This window comes from Paroedura picta, chromosome 4, assembly GCF_049243985.1.
Source record: "Paroedura picta isolate Pp20150507F chromosome 4, Ppicta_v3.0, whole genome shotgun sequence".
In the NCBI taxonomy this organism is placed as follows: domain Eukaryota; kingdom Metazoa; phylum Chordata; class Lepidosauria; order Squamata; family Gekkonidae; genus Paroedura; species Paroedura picta.
In genome coordinates this window covers 57,900,429-57,917,025 of record NC_135372.1, presented here as the reverse complement: position 1 = coordinate 57,917,025, position 16,597 = coordinate 57,900,429, and the positions used below count along the sequence as shown (strand labels likewise).

Below are 16,597 nucleotides of genomic sequence, written 5' to 3'. Positions count from 1 at the left end.
CTCTCCTCTCCTCTCCTCTCCCCACAACAGACACCCTGTGAGGTAGGTGAGGCTGAGAGAGCTCTGAGAGAACTGACTGGCTCAAGGCCACCCAGGAGACGGAATCAAACTTGGTTATCCAGATTAGAGGCAGCCGCTCTTAACATCTATCTAGCTCTCTTGGAGGAAGTCTCCTTAGACTGGGGGAAATCTAAATAGAGGATGGCACTCCATCAAGTGCCAGACAGAGTCCAAAGTCCTAATCTAAACCTTCAGTTTTACTCCCTACCCCGATGAACACTTCTTACTCAGAACTTGCTGGTGCATCTTGCTCTTCTTACCCTTTTACTCCAGCATGCCATCCTTTTGAAGATTGGGGATGGGAAGCATAAAGAGATTCTCAAAGCAATGCTGGGCATGCTACTTCCTCACACCCTGCCTGCTTCACTTATACAGCTGAATGCAAGTTCTGTTGCTAACTAGATGACTTGCAAAAAAGAATCTGAGAAATTCACCACCATTGCTCTTAGCCTGCATGCCCCTGAATATTAGATATGAGTGACAAACAACAGAGAAAGGCCCTCACTGTCATGCCTTGCCTTGATCTTCCAGAAGTATCTGAAATGCTTAGCTTGTGCCCAAATGCATGTCTCTCCCAGATACTCATGACAGTGGCATCCCTGCCAACCAAGAAATAAATCCCCCTTTTTCTTTCTCATCATCACCACTGTCTCCTCTAGTCTTCTTTCCCCTAAGGCAGCTTCATCACTGGTTTTCTCACTAACTTCTGAATCAATTACCCGGGTTTTGCTCTTTCAGTCTACCCTGGTACAGAGCAATCCCTGAAAACCCTTTTATTGGTTGACACGCTGGTGCTGGCTCCAGTTTTCTAGGAGCAGCAATGAACTGTTAAAAATCATTCCAGTGACCTCATGCACACTGATCATTAAGAAATGTTTCCCCCTCTTCCAAAATGGCAGCAGTGGGGTCCAAACGGTCAGCTGCGTTTGGCTTGGTGGGTAACAAGTCGCTGACGTACACAGGTGCAGTATAGAAAATCCATAAGTAGAAAGGTAATGTTCATACAGAGAACCCGATCCATTTCATTGTATTCCTTTTAACATGCAACAAATACTCCCCCAATTTTATATCCCTTGTAACTCTCATGTCTTTTTAAAAAAATAATAAACCCAGGAGGTGTTCTTCTGATATGATAGCAAATAAAATGCTTACTAATGTTAGGCTCCCCCGCCCCCTTTTTGGTCTTGCTTGTTCTGTCTTTAAGTCGATTGCCTTGTAATGTGATTGATGAAAGCACACTTTCGCTTGACTCGCTAGACGTGAAAAGGGGCAGGAGGGGAGCAAGGAAGGAGGAAGAGATTCTGAAGCAGAGAGAGAGAGAGAGAGAGAGAGAGAGAGAAAGATGGAGTGGGAGTCCGAATTTAAAGAGGGGAAAGGAAAGGGAACAATGGAGGAGGAAGGACAATGGAGAAAGGGAAGGAGAAAAAGCTAGAGAAACAAGAAGCATTAAAACTGAAAATGCATCAAGAATGCCGAATTCCCATCACCTTGCAGTGATGTCAGCCTTGTCAACTTGATAGCATCTTGCTCACTTTCTAGATGTATGCAGCACTTTATCAACTTCATTTTACATGAGTATTTATATTTATATGTATGCCTATCATAGGACTGCCAGGACTGAATAATAATAGGACTGAATAATAATAGTAATACGGCTCAAGGATGGTTTACATATAACATCACGGGGGATACATGGAACGACCTAACATATAACATAGTCAATATCTTTACACCGCTCTGCAGGATTGGCCCTTTCGATTGGCCCCTTTCCCCTGGACTGACAAGCGGAGGGCCCAATCGGCTGGCGCGAAGCTGAATATATATATATTCTTTTTGGTCTGAGAATTGGTCTGGTACATGTGCTTATGAAAAGCAATGCTGGAGTTGCTATCTGAAAAGCCATATATCATTCTTTCTCTGTATTTTGAGAAAAGAGGAGAACATCAGAACTGATTCCAGGGACGCTGGTCAATTTCTTGAGCACTTGCCATGTTTGTGGCAGTTCATGCAATGCACTTTCGACATGCCGATGTCTGAGCTCTCCTGTTTATCAGTTGCCATTTTGGTGATAATGCCACAGAAGGCACAGGAACGTGGGCAGCGTGACCTCAGAGGAGACCATGCGTTTTATGGATGTTCATTAGACCATCACCAGCTGGATAAATTAAACCAACTGAGGGATATGTAATAATGTGCAATTTGCTTGTTATTTTTATTTGGAAAGATTTTGTGGGGGGAATCAGTTTCCACTGTCTGAATCTGAAATACAGCCTGATAAAATCAATACCACTCTACCATGGCTGGCAGTTTCTGCGTTTCATTCCTTTAATGTTTTCAGAATGTACTTTCCCCCTTTTATTCGGCATCCTTTCAGGAGCAGTTATAAACACAGGCAGTAAGACTATCATGCTATTTATCACTACCTGGGTGAAACCTAAGCAAAGCTCAATGTATAATAAGTGAATAAAGTAGCCTTTGGGGGAAGAAAAATAAATTCAGACTGGAGAAGCCCAGCCCCCTTCCCTTCTGCGTGGGGGAGGGGAAGGGAGACAAAAAAGGCCAGATCAGTATAAGTAGGTCTGAGTTTAAAAGGCAAGATTAAAATCAGGTTTGAAAGAACCAATTGACTTAGTATTTATTAGTCTGAATGCCAGATCTTGGGAGAGGGAAGGGGGTTGAACAAAGTAAACACACCCATGGCCGCAGTCTTTTTTCCTGCCTGCCTTGATTTGCAGCCAGTAGGATGCTTTCCTGATCACTGGAGATAGCAGGGGAAGTCCTGCAACACGAGAAGCTTCTGATCAACATACCCATCCCATTTTTCACTTCACAGCTTCAAGTCAGCAAAGCAGTTTTCAAGTCACTTGTTTGTCTGAGAGGCCTTGCAAATTCTTCCAGGGCCACAGTGGCATTCTGTTTCTGCTGGTATGAGAAAGGTAATTCCGAAAGCACAATTTGCAGCTCCGAAAGGATATCCCAGGAAGCATGAAGTTCAGTAAAGCTGACATGGGATGAAACCAGAGCATGAACTTTGAACGTGAGACAGGGGAGTTACGGGGGGAGGGGGAGGTGATCTGGAACGCCAAAAATGGAAAGCAAGAAGCCATGAAATAACTTGCATTTCAAACATATATTATGGCCTAGTATCCCGATCCTGAGAAACACTCCACAGGTATATTGATCCATATGCAGAGGACTATGTAATTCCCATTCCCACCCATCCATAAACCTAAATCCTGCACCAAGATCAGGAAAATTCCATGCTATGAACACATTAAGCAAAGCAAAACAATTTGTAGACATTTAGTGATTTTGTACAATGTACTATGCTTCTCTTAGTTATCAGCCAGGACTACGCCAAACACCAAAGCCTGCTTTTCTGCCCCAAGGATGTCCTGATCTCTCATTGGCTTCTGGGAAACTAGCAAGCAATATCCTTGCCTACAGGTTAGTGACATTATCTGTCTGCAGCAATAAGAGCTAGAAGACTGCGTGAAGGCAGGAGGCTCTTCAGGTGCCAGTCCTGCAAGAGAACTAAAATTCTGCCTTCGTTGTGTATGGAATACCTATGCCCCTGCTCATGTAAGCCATGGAAGTGTTCTTGCAGGGGTTGAACAGCACGGTGGTTGTTCCCTGACCTGTTCCAACAAGCCTCCTGCCAAGTGAGCTTGTTTAACTCTGGCAGGATGGATCTAGGGAAATCCAGGGACCTGAGGCTTATCAGAGCAGTCTTAACACCTGGCAGTTTTCGGACAATGACATAAGAGAGGGAAGGTGTCACTAAAAGACATAGTGGGTTGCATCTTGCCAGCTTTCCACTTACCATCCCCCAGTTCACCTACTCATTGCAGCCCATATCCCAAACATCTTTCATCCACAAAGGTCCCACAATCTATATTACAGTCCATAAGTGGGCAAAAAGGGCAGCTTCTTCTGCCCAGTGGAAAAGTTGGTAGGATTCAACCCACTGGTACCTGAGACAGAAAATCTAAATAGCCCTCACATCCCTGTAGATTTACCCGGGGCACAATTCATTGGGAGATCCTGTGGGGCAATCCTCTTCTTGTGCCTTCTTCCCATTCCTTTCTGTGGCCATTGAGATGTGGAGTCTCTGGTCGGGTAGGGACCTGAGGATCTGATTAGCCTATCATCTGAAAGGGTACTGCTGGCTCTTGGGGGCATTCCTGTTGCCATGCTTGTAATAAAACCCCAGGCTCAGTGGGGCCAAGGCAGCCAAAGTAGCTTCTTAAGGCTGGCTCCGGAAGACAAAGCCCTTGTGTCATCCTGTGCAACTCAACATCTGACAGGGCACGGCGAGTCTGCAGCTAGCAAGCCAAGCCCGCCGGCAGCACTGGCCGTGCTAGTCATACATTATCATGACTGATCCTGGGGGGGCTGGCTTGATTATCATGCTGCAGGATCAAGCCATTAGTTTTTTGAAAGGATTTGGACCACACTTTAAATAGCCCTCATTTGTTAGGATGGCACCACTGTGTCTGCTTCCCAATGAGCAGAAGAGAGACAGAAATAAAGTGGAGCGTCCTGGGCAACAGTGATTGTTTAACACAAATTGATTTACGGCAGAAATAATAGGAAGCCGAGGGGAACTATGATGAGAAATGGCGGAGCTGGATGTGGAAGCAGAGAAGCAAACAGACATGGGGAGGGGGGGGGAGAGATTTGATTCAGTGTGTGTAACAAGAAAGAAAAAGAGCCAGTGCTCTCTCCTGCCCCACTAACATTGTGTGTAATGAATCAGGCACAATCCACGAGTTACTCACAGGGGCCGGCATACAGTTTTGGATAGAGGCTGAGGTGAGGACGAGGAAGCCCAACAGCCTGCAACCAGGAAGCTCACTGGGCACTCTTGGGCCAGCCACCATTTCTCAGGCAAGCCTACCTCACAAGGCTGTTTTGAAGTGCAGGTCTCCAATTGCCTAAAGACCCATAAGTAAGAATGGGATGTGCATGGGATAAAAGCCAAATACGATTGGTGCAAAGTGTTTGGGCTGTTTTTTTGTTTTGTTTTGTTTTGCTTTCAGGACTTACATCAGTTGCTGAAAGCAACTTTGTGTTGCTTTCAGTAGCATTTCAGAAATACTGTTTGCATCATACAGTGGCTCATATAAATTAGCCTAGCATCCTTTTTGTTTTTGCTTTATTGTTAAAATCTTTGAATTGTTCACTGTAGGATTCCTGTGATTTTTTTTTTTTACTGCTAAGCATCAAAAATGTACATCTGGCTAAAATGCAGTGTATATGTGATATTCTACAGAAGCTAATTCATTTTTATGTACTGGGAGAAAAACTGTTCCTATTTTCAAATTATATCTGGCTACAGGCTTTTAGTAGTTTAGGGTGCTTTCACTATAACAATTAACAGCTCTTGAAATTACTAATGTAGACATGTCCCCACTAATGTTTTATAGGTATATATAGAGAGGGAATGTTTTAATCTTTCATAATGGCTTTTTTTCAAAAAACTGTATTTCAAACTCATTTATTCTCTCTACTGCGTATACTACTGGAATATTTTTTTTTTACATGAAGCATTAAAATTGGACGCTACTAAGACTTGGAATGTGCTAATTCTTCTCGACCTTATACCACACAAAATGAGACAGATGTCACTTATCCAAATATAATTTGTACTCACACCATTGACACCTTAATCCCAGGCTATATATCGGCTTTCTCAACCAGGGTTTTGTAAAACCCTGGGGTTTCTTTATGGCCCTGGAAGGGTTTACTGAATGGGTGGGAGTTAATTAAGTTTTAATATATTTGTTAAACATTTATTGAGTGATATAACCATATATGCTCATATCACTCCCCCCCCTCCCAAAATGGCCAATGTTGGTCCTGGAGGGGGCAGGAAGGGGAGGGACCACAGGTAGGTGTGTACACAGCTATGCTATATTCTGCATAATTGCATAACTTCTGGTGTTTCTCAAAGCCTGAAGAATGTTTCAGGGGCCCCTCAATTGTAAAAAAGTTGAGAACGGCTAATCTTTTTGCATTAAAAACACAAATATGTATTAAGAAACCATTGTACAGCAACAATACAATTAAACATCTTAAAAGCTGAAACAGATTATTAGATACCCAATTTGTTTGAGAGAGTAGTTGAGCAAACTTCCCCTCCCAAAAAGTGTTGTGTAACCAACAAAAAAAAAATCAGTTTTTAAAGGATTGGGGATTTTATGGGGAGAAAGGCGAAAGGCGGACTATAAGTTTAATAAATAAATAAATATTATTGCATCATCTTAAAGACTTTATGTGCTGGAGCCCACTTCATCAGATGCAGGTACACATACACACTGACAGAGAGAGGAAACTGTCAACAATGGAATAAAATCTCAGTGAAAAGCAAAGGCAGAGGCTGCAACATGTCTATGCACTTCTGTACACAAAATAAGTGGCAGACCCGAGAGAAGGCCATAACTATGATAGATTCTGAATTGGGCAGTGTCAATTGCAATTTAGAAGAAAAAGAAGAAGAAGAAGAAGAAGAAGAAGAAGAAGAAGAAGAAGAAGAAGAAGAAGAAGAAGAAGAAGAAGAAGAAGAGTTGGTTCTTATATGCCGCTTTTCCCTACCCGAAGGAGGCTCAAAGCGGCTTACAGTCGCCTTCCCATTCCTCTCCCCACAACAGACACCCTGTGAGGTGGGTGAGGCTGAGGGAGCCCTGATATCACTGCTCAGTCAGAACAGTTTTATCAGTGCCATGGTGAGCCCAAGGTCACCCAGCTGTGGGGGAGCGCAGAATCGAACCCGGCATGCCAGATTAGAAGTCCGCACTCCTAACCACTACACCAAACTGGCTCTCTTGTGGCGAGTGGTAAGGCAGCAGAAATGCTGTCTGAAGCTGTCTGTCCATGAGGCTGGGAGTTTGATCCCAGCAGCCGGCGCAAGGTTGACTCAGCCTTCCATCCTTCCGAGGTCGGTGAAATGAGTACCCAGCTTGCTGGGGGGGAAACGGTAATGACTGGGGAAGGCACTGGCAAACCACCCCGTATTGAGTCTGCCATGAAAACGCTAGAGGGCGTCACCCCAAGGGTCAGACATTGACTCGGTGCTTGCACAGGGGATACTTTACCTTTTTTTACCTTTAATTCTTATTTAGCAGTTTCATGTTGAAGTCTCTTTTGGAAGTATTTTTAAAGGCACATTTCAGGTCAACAGTAAAGTGTCCTGTGAGACTGGAATGTTCTCCCACTTGTTTCTGAATGTTGCTATTTCTGATATGAGTTTTCTGTCCATTTATTTTCATATGCAAAGTAGGCTGTTCTGAAAACTGGGTTAGCGAAACTTAATAAATTACACATGTTCTGAAGATCTGGCATGTTTTATCCTGCTTATGTTCAATATGAGAATGTGTAAGGAGCTTTCCAGCTGAGGCTTGCTGAGCAAAAGACAAAAGAAGACATCTAGTACCTGCCGCCCCTGTTCAGACTGCAATGCACCTCTGGAAATGTGAAGCATTATAGCACCTGCACTGTGTGCATCCTGACTCCCTTCCTTCCCTGCATGGGCTGTACCACACAAGCCATCCATTCTTGGCTACATGACCCACCACATCCTTCACTGAAAAGAGCTAAGCAAATGCATATGAAATAAGAAACTTCTTTATACCTATGATCTAGCTCCAATTTTGAATTTAGAATGTCTCTGTTACCCCAAAAGATTAAGGTGATCTGGAAAACTTACCAGTATTCAGTGTCTGGTTCCTCTCTGGTAAAGGAGTCAGAAGTGACCTGAAGCCGTGGAAAACATATACCGGTTTGTATTCTGGATACATAAAATTTCACACGTTAGGGAAAAAAAACTGACAACTGATAATATTCCATTGGAACTGACTTTTGGTTTGGTTTGTTGACAGCAGGAAATCTCTGAGAGAGCATAAATTGATGACCCAGTGCTTCCAAGGGAGATGACAAGGAAATAAATAGATAGTTAGGGCTCAGGCACCATTAGGGTGTCACGTCAAGCAACATTGGCCAAGGAGAGAATTCGTTTACCTTAATCTTAGTCTGGCCTGCAATACTTCAGAGCTACAGGGCCCAGAAACGGCAGTTGGGGAGAGATCCCCTTAACAGGGAGCAGTGGAGCACTTCAAAGCTCTTAAGGAGGGAATGATAGCTTTCTGTTTCTGAAGTAGAAAGCAAGGATCAAGGTACTGATAATTGCGTCCACAGCTGCCTGACACTGACTCAAGATGTCAGGTCAGGAGCTCTGAATTTTGCAAGGGAGGGTGAGACTAAAAGTCTTGATCACCTGCTGTAGTAACCATACCGGCCAAAGTCACAGCGTAACCTTTGCCACCCAAATCACTGTGTTATAGCAGTTGACATCATATCTAAACTCTAAGCTTCGTCCTCATTCACTGGATGAATCTATCTCATTGAATGAGAACCAAAATAATAATAATACTTCTAAACTTAGAAAAAAAATGTTTAATTTATTTCTCTGTCTCTAACATCCGTAGTGAAACAATGCATGAAAACCATTCATTTATTTATATGTTTTGCCTGTTCCATGTTACTAGGTCTACCAACTATATTATTTCATTATGAAAGCCTTCTTGGGTGTTCTGCATGAAAGGAGAAGAGAGCTGTGACTCTTGGGGACCTTGGCATTAGTATGGCCTCATCTCTCTCTGGATCAACCATGGTGTGCATGCGATAGACCTAACAGTTCATTTCAGACATTATGACAGCACATGACTCTTATATGTAATAACAGCAAGCCATATCCTACTAAAATATACTTTCATGTATACTAGAAACTAAAGCTTGCGTGTTATTTATAAGTTTTTTGTGATGTTTACCATTGCAGTGAAAAATAATTTGATAGTCACTTTTAGAAGGGAAAAGTCAGTATTCCTCTTTATATACGAAGGCCATATGAAACTATATAAGCTAAGTAGACTTTCCTGACACTAGAGTTTTGTTCCCCTGACCAGGCTTCATATTTTTCAAGACTTTTTTTCTCTTTATGTGCCCATTGTCAATCTGTCAGTGGGTTCCACATTTAGAAACAAATGAATCACTCATCTAGATCCCCTTGTGGCTTCAGGGATCATCTTCCCCAAACACGATTTGCAAGATTCATAATTGTAAGGCCATATGTCAACACAATTTGGGTGAGCATTTTTATTATGTCTGAGGCCTTTAGAAGGTCAAAGGCTTGTTATTTACTTTGTCCTAAGGTGGCTGATAATATTCAGATGATGTTCAAGACAGATAAAAATATACTTCAAATATATGAAAAATGACTATTGGATATGCACAGTGCATGTTTATTGTCTCAAATCTGACCTTTTAATTTTCACATTCACTGAAATCTATGGAAATAAACCAAAGTTCAGGAATCCCTGGCTAATTTTAAGCCTGCCATCATTTCCAGACGACGTGCTGGAGGAAGCTGGGGAGGAGACACAACAGGATCTGGCAGTAAAATACAGATGGCAGAACCCGTAGATGTTCCCTAGGAAAGAACCACATGCCATATTCATGAGAAAAGTTAGCAAATTCTTGAACACAGAGAGCACCGGGGAGCATACAATTGCACACCAGTCTCAATTACTCCCCATGTCATGCCTATTATATTTATTATGTAAATATTTTAAACATCAGTGCATATTTTCCAAATAAAATTACATCAGCTGAGTGGGGGCAGTGCCAGAAGACCCTGATATTAATTCTCCTCAGTGATTTCAGATACATTAATTGCTCCATAGGGCCACAACAATTGTAGCCATGTAGGGTCTGATCAACAAAAGCTATCAATCCTTGTCCCACTGAAACCGACGGGGCTTCATTTAGTCAGTTAACCTCATTTAGTTAACTTCTCTCTTTTCCATTTCATCTGGATTGTGCCCTTTATTTTTAAAACATCAAAGCATGAGTCTGGTTCCAGATGTCTTGCATATTCATGCCATCCCTTCCACAAGCAAACATTCCTCTTGCATCTGTCCCCATAGTTGCTGCTTCCTTCTGCACTGTGTCTCCTTATCGCTATGATTTGTTGCTTTCTCTCTCCATCTACCTCTCTCACGCATGCATGTGTACATAAGTGAAATCTTCAGCACCACTGCAAAAGACAGCTCCTCTCCCACAACTAACTACCCAATGCACCTTCCATGTCCAAAAATGCATCTGCTTATTTATTTATTTTTATTTACTTAATTTATGCTCCATTACAAGTCAAAGCAGATTCCAGAATAATAAAAAATAATGCAACAAATACCAGTATAATACATACAATAAGTAATGCAATAAAATTGGATTACAGATTTAGATAATAATGCCGGAAACCACTATACTACATTTTAGGTCAAATTGTCAAGGATAATCCTATGCAAATTGGCCTATCTACACATTAAGGTTGATTAGAAAAAAACTCAGCCAACGATTCCAGCAAATTCCAGCTTGACAATGTTTTGATTGGCAAATTTAGTGTGAAAACAGTGCTGGTAATAACGGTATTAAAAGAGATCTGTCCATGCAATCCTCAGTGTGGTGAGAGGATTCATTTTTTTTTACCAGTGAGATATGAACTTGCTTGTTATGTGGACAAATGCTTAACAGATAACTCACCTATACGTAGAGCATGGCCCAAGTTTCCTCAAAATACATCATTTCTATAATTTAGTTTAATCATTTGTTTTTATCCTACCCTTTCCCCAAGGAGTTCACACTAGTATACATAGTCCCTTCCTCCTATTCTTTCAAAAATGCAATGAGATATTTTAGGCTGAGAGGAGAGAGAGAGAGAGAGAGAGAGAGAGAGAGAGAGAGAGAGAGAGAGAGAGAGAGAGAGAGAGAGAGAGAGAGAGACTAGCCTAAGGTCATCAGGTCAGCTCCAGAGCAAGTATTTGGGTCTTTCCAGTTATAGGCCAATAGTCTTACCACTACATCTCCATAGTCTTACCACTACATCTCCATCTCCATCACCATTCAGTGCAGAAGTAAGGAAGAGGAATAGTTTGAAGGACCTAAAGCAAATACAAGTACATGCTCTAATGTACCCATGTGGGCAGGCTAGATGATACAATAGGATCTCCTACAACCTAATATCATGCTTAGCTACAGAAGGCAAAAAATAGAAGAGTTGCAAACACAAATGGTGTTATACCAGTGCAACCACAGAGAAAAGTGCAACTGAATACTTGAAATTAAGGTGTCAAGCATGAAACATGCAAATCCAATGTGGTTGAAGAGAAATGTGATCGGATAGTAGACAGTGGCAACACTAAGTATTATCAGATGTTGTGGGACTCAGACCAGGAGTGTAGGATCTGTTGTTAATTCCTTGATCCCTACCCCTCCATTACTTCTGGATGGAGGAGGGCACCAAAGGCAGGTTTTTATCCTACAGACTAAAACCCTCCTAATCCTGGAAATGAAGAGTTCCAGGAAAGCTGAATCACATGTCAGTGCTTGCTAAACAGTTCCAAGGTCTGCTGTGTTGCTAATGGAAGCCATTAGATTATTCTTCCATGTTTTCAGATTATTTGTTAGCCTCCCATCTGCTGATCCCTCTTCTTCAAGAACTTGCTGTTTTTCAAACTTTTGTGGATTGAGCCTTGTCAATACTTAGACTGGGAGTTGGGATACCTAACAGTCATATCCAGGTCCACATGGCCAAGAATCACACTGCAGTAACATAGAAACATATAATCATAGGGTTGAAAGGGGTCTCCAGGGTCATCTAGTCCAACCTCCTGCAGACTGCAGGAAATTCACAACTACCTGCCCACTCACAGTGACTTCAATTCCATGCCCGGATGACACACCATTATAAAAAAATTAGAATCCCTGGACACTCTGGCCTGGAGGAAATTCACCTCCTGATCCCAAAGTAGCAATCAGCATTTCTCTGGGCATGCAAGAAAGGGCCACAAAAACCAAGCATGGACACAATCCCTTCTGCCCAATCACTTACAATCTGCCTAAGTTCACAAAATCAGCATTTCTGTGAGGTGGCTATCTAGCCTTTGCTTAAAAACTTCCAAGGAAGGAGAACCCACCACTTCCCATGGAAGCATGTTCCACTGTGCCCATGAGCATTCCATCCCATCCTTCTCAAGATGGACAAGAAACGTGGTTCATATCTGAAACAGACTCCAGGAAGATCCAGTTGGGAAACAGGTTAACCAGCATTGATCTTTTGCAGGCATGAAGAAGATCAGGCTGGTAGAGACGAGACAAGACCTGTTTCTAGACCATGAAAGCAGAACCTATGAAAACTGGAGAGCTGATGATAGAGAGATTGCAATAGAAGAATGCCATGCTGAGCCCCAATTTCAATCCCTTGCTCTGCTTGCTGGCCATCTTGCAACAAATAATGTGGTATAGTAGAGTGGAGAAAGCAAGGGTCCCAGGGCTCTGCATAATGCCCGCATTTCAACATTAGGCCCCTCTAGGACTTTGTCTGACTATAAATACCTCTGTGTCATGGGCCTTGAACTGGCCTGACCTGAGCCACTGGTCTGGTCTGCATTGCTGGCCTTGTTTGAATGGCTTTTGTGCCTATCAACCTGCCTCCTTTAGCCTTCCTTTCTGCCCTATCTTTCAATGTTTCAGGAAATAATGAAAGAAAATAACAAATCCCCCACTGGACTAGGGTCGGGCAGACCTAGGTTTGAAGTCCAGTAGCATCTTTAAGATTCACAACATTTATTTCAATATGAGTTTAGCCTTTAAAGTGCCACTGGGCATTTGGTTTATTTTGTTACAGTAAAGTAAAATAGCCTGATCTTGGAATAACAATAATCATGGTGACCAAAATCCCAATACAACAGCAATAAAATCAACTATGCATATCCCTGGAACTGAACAGCTTCCTGTAGAACTGCATTTCATCAGAAACAGAGAAGACCACTGTTCTCATGAAAGAAGGGGCAGGTTAAAGACTGAAAGAAAAGACATAGTAAAGACTGTTAGTTTCAGGTGGGTAGCCATGTTGGTCTGAAGCAGCCCAACGAAGTTTGAGTCCAGTGGCACTGTTAAGACCAGCAAAGCTTTATTTGAGATGGTGTTACTGAGACAGGATTCTGTGCATTTTAGTAGACACTCATCCAGAAGGAGCTTATCCTATGGCTTTCAGGTTGCCTACATGATTAGCCTGGAGAGGAGATGACTGAGAGGGGATTTAATAACCATCTTCAAGTATATAAAAGACAGCCATATAGAGGATGGAGCAGAGTTCTTCTCTCTTGCCCTGGAGGGATGGACCAGAAGCAATGGGATGAAATTAATTCAAAATAAATTCTGTCTAAACATCCGGAAGAAGTTAGAGCGGTTTCTCAGTGGAACAGGCTTCCTCGGGAGGTGGTGGTTTCTCCATCTTTGGAAATGTTTAAACAGAGGATGGGTAGCCATCTGACAGAGAGGCTGATTCTGTGAAGGCTTAAGAGGGTGGCAGGTTACAATGGATGAGCAGCCCTGGTACTTCACTGCTGAACTGTAACACCGCAGACGGCAGGAAGGGAACACCCTGCAGTGGTGCAGGCCAGCAACGGATGGATTGTCCATGGTTTCTGCTTCTGTGTTTTGTCATTATAACTTACAACTTAAGGTGGGAATCCCAGGGCCAGTCTGACAAGGGCTACTGCTTTCTGTCTGAGAATGCCGCCTTGCCTCACATGTCACTTGGGTGGCTCCAGAGAGCTGCTGGCGTCGCCACTAGACAGGCCAGGAGCAACTCATGACTCAGCTGCAGTTGCTTGCCAGGCCTGCAGCAGGGAGGCGATGCAGCTCCAGGGCCAGGATATTTATCTTGTTGTAGACAAGCATAATGAGCATCTTTTCAGGCAATAAATAAGTAAACCAGAAAAACACGCACATACAAACAGCACAACATAACAAGCCCTCAGCTGGTTAGAATCAGTCCTGATGGCTCTACAGGAGTCAATGGTCTCTTGCCAGTTCCTCCAGCTGAGGGCCTGGCCTTAGAAATCTATGAAATATTAATCTGTCTTTATGACTGCTCCAGAATGAAACAGAAGACCGTTTTTTAAAAGACTGAACTGCAAAATACAGAAGTCAATATTAAACATGATCCATCACAGTTGATGATGACTGAGATGAGAGAAGGATGATTTGAGAGAGGACAAACAAAAAACACATTCTTTTGCCATCAAAACCCGGCCTTTTTCTCTCTCTTCTCTCACTTTGAAATCATCCTTGTTTTGTGTGTGTGTGTGTGTGTGTGTGTGTGTATATATTCTCTCTCTATATATATATATATTCAATTTTATTCCACCCTCCCTTCAAAGAGTGGTATATATGTCTTCCTACTATTTTTGCCTCACAATAACCCTGTGAGATGGGTTAAAGGGAGGGCAATTTGAACCTGGGTCTCCCAGTTCCTCTTAACTATGTCCCAGTTGAGCACAAATGTACTGGCCCTTCCTGTTTCTCACTGAACATGGCTATTTGAACATGGCTATTTTGCTTTAGACCTATGGAATGAGAACTGCCTTCCACAGTGTGTCATGGTCATGCCATCCTGATGGTGACTTTCCAACAGAAACAAGAAAATTATAATTCTGTCACTATGGTGAGCCTCCATAGCAATGATACTTTAATTTTACTGCTCACACACCCACCAACAGTAATAGCACCAGACAGCACTAAATTATCTGAAACCCACAATTTGAAGGGACAAAGAGAATGCTTAGAACTCATACACAGACCGGAAGACCGAGTTTCCAAAATATTTTTAAAAGAGGAAGTTCCACTGTGAGTACATGCTCAAATCATTGTCTGTATTTTATTTGGCCAATTATAATACCATTTATATCCCTGAGCCAGTTCTATCCATGTTACAAATGGCATCATATATATACCCATCAAATTCGAAGAGCGTCAGACTATATATCAATTTCCAGATTAGCACTCAGGTCTCCCTTGTAGCTGTTACAAGCTACAAGCTGTAAGTCTAATATGAAAATTGTAAACTGTACAAGGGGGGATCTGTAAGAAACTTGCAGGGAGTGCTTATCCCATCCCCCCCCCCTTTGCTTTTTCCTCTCCTGCCCTTCTTCTCTCATATTCTTTTTTCTTTCTCCAGCCCCTTTCTTACTCTCTCCCCATCCTGTCACTTCCTTTCTCTTATATCATAACAGTGTGCTCAAAATAAAGAAATAAATGTATGATTTTATTCTTTGATAATGGCAAACACAAGTCATAGAGATGAGCCAATAAAGATACTTCTGTTTTTTTTTTATTTTGTATATTGCTGTTACCATTGTCATAACTTGTGTTGATGTTGCAGATAGGTTTTTTGTTTCTTTTACACCGTTTTAATGTAATGTTATTCCCTATTTAAAATGTTTGTCTGCCATTTACACATTCATAGCAAGGGAGATACAGTCAAAATGCAGAAATTCAAAACTCAGTGTCCTCCCCAATAATAAATCAGTAGCCCATAACACATCATCTGGTCTGTGATTGAGATAGGCTGCCCACCTGAAACTAACAGTCTTTACCATATCTCTTCTTTCAGTCTTTAACCCGCCTCTTCTTTCATGAGAACAGTGGCCTTCTACTGAATCAGACTCTTCATCCATGAAAGTCAGTATGGTCTACTCAAACCAGCATCAGCTCTCCAAGGTTTAAGGCTGGAGTCTTTCATGTCACCTACTACCTCATCTTTTTAACTGGAGATGCCTGGGATTGAACCAGGGACCATCCCCATGTTGAACAGCTGCTCTACCACTAAGCTACAGCTCCTCCTGAGGGTAATGTGAGTGCTGTTTGCCCAGTTCCCTTCAAAGGACAGGCTTGGTTCCACACAAACAGGACCCACAAACAGAAACTGCTCTAGCTACTGATAGGAAGGCGGAAGTCCTTGCAAGCATGAGAACTCCATGTATGCCTAGAAGCTCCTGTTTCCTGTGGCAGGATCTGAGCAAGAAGATTCAGTTTGCTCAGGTTGTCTGCAGCAACAACAGTATAGTTCTCACCATGACCCATTATGCATGGGGGGAATAACGCACATTGGGGTGGAATGGCGGTGACTAAAATCACCGATAACGCACGGAGCCGGCTGCAACCGGCCGCAGCGTCGGTGCATGCCGCCGAAAAAGCCGCGTCAGTGAAACGCGGAAGAAAGCGCAGCTTCCGGGTGACCGGGGCACAACCAGAAGCGGCGCCGGGATCACCGCGTGCATAATCGGTTTATTTTAAAACAAAGATCCTTTGGGCATGAAGAAAAAAAAACAATTATTTTGGGCCAGCTGCATGCTGAGCATCTGCTGCACATACCACTGAAAAGCTGGCTGTAGGAGGAGAAATGGAGAAGAAAATTGGGGAGGTGGGTGGCGAATGGGCCATAAAAGCCAAAGGGGGAGAAGGAAAAAGCAAAGGATAATTCCGACAAAAGAAGGGCTACTCTTGCAATCATTCTCCTGGGCATAGTCCTTGGAAGAACTAAATCCAAAGCTCCTTTGGGAGTCCCTTCATTGATTTTCTAGTTGTCTTCGGATGAGGCCTTTAAGCACTATGTGAGCAGAAAATGCATTCAGGA

The 16,597-nt window shown here is 42.7% G+C and overlaps 1 long non-coding RNA gene across 1 annotated transcript in view; it reads right to left on the bottom strand.

The window, feature by feature from the left end:
* Nucleotides 1-2,689: 2,689 nt before the first annotated feature.
* Nucleotides 2,690-16,597, bottom strand: part of LOC143835418 (uncharacterized) — a 58,265-nt gene continuing 44,357 nt past the window's right edge. The window contains exons 2-3 of the long non-coding RNA XR_013230137.1: nucleotides 7,769-7,815; nucleotides 2,690-2,982 (exon numbers count right to left, since the gene is read on the bottom strand). This is a non-coding gene — a long non-coding RNA (uncharacterized LOC143835418). The remainder of the gene's footprint in view (nucleotides 2,983-7,768; nucleotides 7,816-16,597) is intronic.